Source organism: Coenobita brevimanus, chromosome 101, assembly GCF_032717465.1.
Source record: "Coenobita brevimanus isolate Jiangsu-jjx chromosome 101, ASM3271746v2, whole genome shotgun sequence".
Classification (NCBI taxonomy): domain Eukaryota; kingdom Metazoa; phylum Arthropoda; class Malacostraca; order Decapoda; family Coenobitidae; genus Coenobita; species Coenobita brevimanus.
The window spans coordinates 28,338,047-28,341,481 of NC_137054.1; the positions used below are offsets into that span (position 1 = coordinate 28,338,047).

Consider the following 3,435-nt stretch of genomic DNA (forward strand, 5'->3'; position numbering starts at 1 on the left):
GCAAAAGTGACCACTGGTTAAACACAGCTGGGGACCAGGGTTACCCTTTACAGGCAGCAACACTGATAAGTAAAATGATTTACTGTTCTTGAGGCTCGCTTCTCTCTCCTTTCATTATCATCCTATTTCTATTTCACCCATTCGCTACTGGGGTAACTACGCCAGTGACAATATATATATATATATATATATATAAATATATATATATATATATATATGTGTGTGTGTGTGTGTGTTTGAAGGTGTGTATGTATGAATGCAGGGGTATATATATATATATATATATATATATATATATATAGATAGATAGATAGATAAGCCACAAGGTAAAGATACATAGGCTGTATCATCCCCACATCGGTCGAGATAGACCGGTCCTGCAGTGGACACTCAAACGGCTGATGATGATATATATTCATTCATTTTTCATTCATTGCCAGACGCCATGTATCCCAGACGGGGTGGCCAAGGGCTTAGAGTTAATTGTTTTACAGGGAGGGGCACTAATCCTCCACCAACCCCACTTGACACGTAGGGATGCCAACAGCATCTGGTGTTCCCAGGCGGTCACCCATCCAAGTACTAACCAGACCCAACGTTGCTTAACTTTGCTGATCGGACGGGAAGCGGTGTACTCAACGTGGTATATATATATATATATATATGTGTGTGTGTGTGTATAGATAGATAGATATAGATAGATAGACAGATAAATAGATATGTATATATATATGTATACATATATTTTTTTAATAACAGAACGATGGAAGGAAAAACAAATGAATAAAAAAAAAAAAAAAATCCATACACCAGATTACTGGTGTCCTCTGTTCATATCTGTAACAGTTAGACTTGAACAGCTTGGGTTGAAATTTGGAGGGAAACAACTCTGGGGAAGCGAGTTCCAGAGAGATGCAGTTCGGAGAATGAAAGAATTCTGATAGGCAGAAGTTCTGCAATATGGCTGAGTGACATTCCAGTCATGAGCGCTACCAGATGCCCGAGTAGCACGAGGGAAGGCATGGAGAGGTGGCACCATGGACGCACCTTCGTCTTAGCATTTGCCAAAAAAAATCTGTAAAATAATGCAAGGGAGACAACATTCCTTCTTACTTGCAGGGGAGGTAGTTCATTTGTAATGGCAAGGTTGTTAATAATTGTAACAGCTTTGTTCTGAATTTTATCTAGTTGTTTTAATGCAACATCTCCTCATCCATTCCACAAGGGTTAGCAATATTCAAGCTGAGAGCGCACATGACACTTATAAATTATAGCCAACTGCTCATCAGCGAAGTTACAGACTCTGTACAATAATCCAAGTTTCTTTGAGGCGGTTTTAGCAAGTGATCTAACATGAGAGGTCCAGCTGAGGGCATTGTTAAGTGAGATGCCAAGAATTTCGATACTTTTGGAGAAGGGAATAATAGTGGCACTGAAGGTAATGTACGAATCTGCAAAATCTGTTTATTAGTAAATTGTATATATTTAGTTTTACTAGCATTAAAAGAGACAAGGTTGTTTTGTCTCCATTCACTGATCGTAGATAGGTCTTGAATTATGGAGATGGCTGTACTGAGTTGAGAGGTAGAGATATTAGACTTTGTAAATGGGTGTCTGAGTGTGAGTGAACTATGTAGTGTTGAGTCATCTGCATATGAATGGATGGGATTGTGGGTGACAGATAAGAGATCATTAATATGAACCAGGAATAGGGTTGGCGCCAGAACTGACCCCTGCGGCACGCCGGCATTAATTGAGTGGAAATTGGAATATACATCATCTACTTTTATTTTCCTCTCACTAAAAAATGAAGAAATCAAAGGAACAAAAGACGTTAGTCCATAGCAAGGGAGTTTGGACAGCAGGGAACGGTGACATACTCTGTTGAAAGCTTTAGAAATATCAAGGGGAGAGAGAGAGAGAGAGATGACCTTAATGACCAGGGGGTTTGGCCCCAATGGTCGATGGGCCAAATAAAAAAAAAAATAAATAAAAAATAAAAGTCTTAGCCTGAATATCGCTCACCCTTGTTGGGCGGATGAGGAGAGGTTACACTAAAGCAGTGGTTCTCAGCCTGGGTTCTCAACCAGAGATCTATAGGTTCTTAGCGTCGGCAGCCTAACAGCACACACACCACAAAGCCAGTCAGGAGACAGGACGTGTGTGCTGGACAATCCCTAGGTCCTGTCCTACCCACTTTATTTTAATCAGCCCATACACCACGATCGGGCTATTGTATGACCCGGCCTGCACTATGTGTGCAGGGAATCTTTCAACAACAACAGCCCAACAGATTGCTAGGAAATGCGAACTTCAAGCTACGGAAAACTCAACTGGACCTACTGTATATTCTTGGTTATGAGAATAATCTAACTCCAACATTTTTACAGTCTGAGTTGTATGATAATCGACTGTGTATTTCTCGCCATTATATATATATATATATATATATATATATATATATATATATATATATATATATATATATATATATATATAGATAGATAGATAGATAGATAGATAGATAGATAAATAGATAGATAGATAGACAGATAAACAGAGAGAGAGAGAGAGAGAGAGAGAGAGAGAGATTGCAAACTGAAATAAAGGAGAAAGGAAAGAGGACGAGTATTTATGTATGCAAGCCAGAGCGAGGAGGGAATATTCAGGGACCTTTGTGGTTATTCTCTCGTCTAAGATGATGAGGAGACAAAGGATGGAAGAGAAGGGTGGCAGAACACAGGAACGTGGCAGATGAAACGTGAAGAACGAGCATTGTGAGGGACGGTATAGACGCAAGAAAGGAGAATGCATGAGATTTAAATGGTTGCAATAAATAAGCAGGTACGGTGAGACATAAGAAGATGCAGAGGGTGAGGGAGGACAGAGGAAAGAGAAGGCTATAAGGAGAAATCCCGGGAAGGCGAGAAGTAGTTTATAGCATGAAGTCAGAAGAGGAGAATATACGAGGTTCTGGTGGCTGTAATACTTCAGCTGTTAAGATAAGACGTAAGAGGATGCAAAGGGAGAAGAAGAATTATGAGAAGACAAAGATATAAGGGAAAATAAATGAATGAGATACCTGGCACATTTTTTTTTTCTAAAGGGTTACCAAAATCTGAAAGCCTTCAACAGCCTATCATGTATTCATTAGGGACTGTGTGTGTTAGCTCCTAAATGGTGATATGCATAGGTGTGTTATACATAAGAGGATTGCTGAACCTTAATGAATGGGTTGTTTAGCCAGTGCCCAGGGTCAAACACATAATTTGAAGAGTGATTCATCCTAAAGAAAGTTAAACAAAAAAGAATCAGAATCAATATAAATAAATGTCTTGGTGTACAGAGGGTTATCCCAGCCACCGCGTAATACAGCTTATTTACATTGCATCTCAGGGACCAGGCCACATTAGCCTGCACTACCTTGTATAAAAG

The 3,435-nt window shown here is 39.5% G+C and overlaps 1 pseudogene; it reads right to left on the bottom strand.

The window, feature by feature from the left end:
• Window positions 1-538: 538 nt before the first annotated feature.
• Window positions 539-657, bottom strand: LOC145415218 (5S ribosomal RNA; annotated as a pseudogene).
• Window positions 658-3,435: the final 2,778 nt, after the last annotated feature.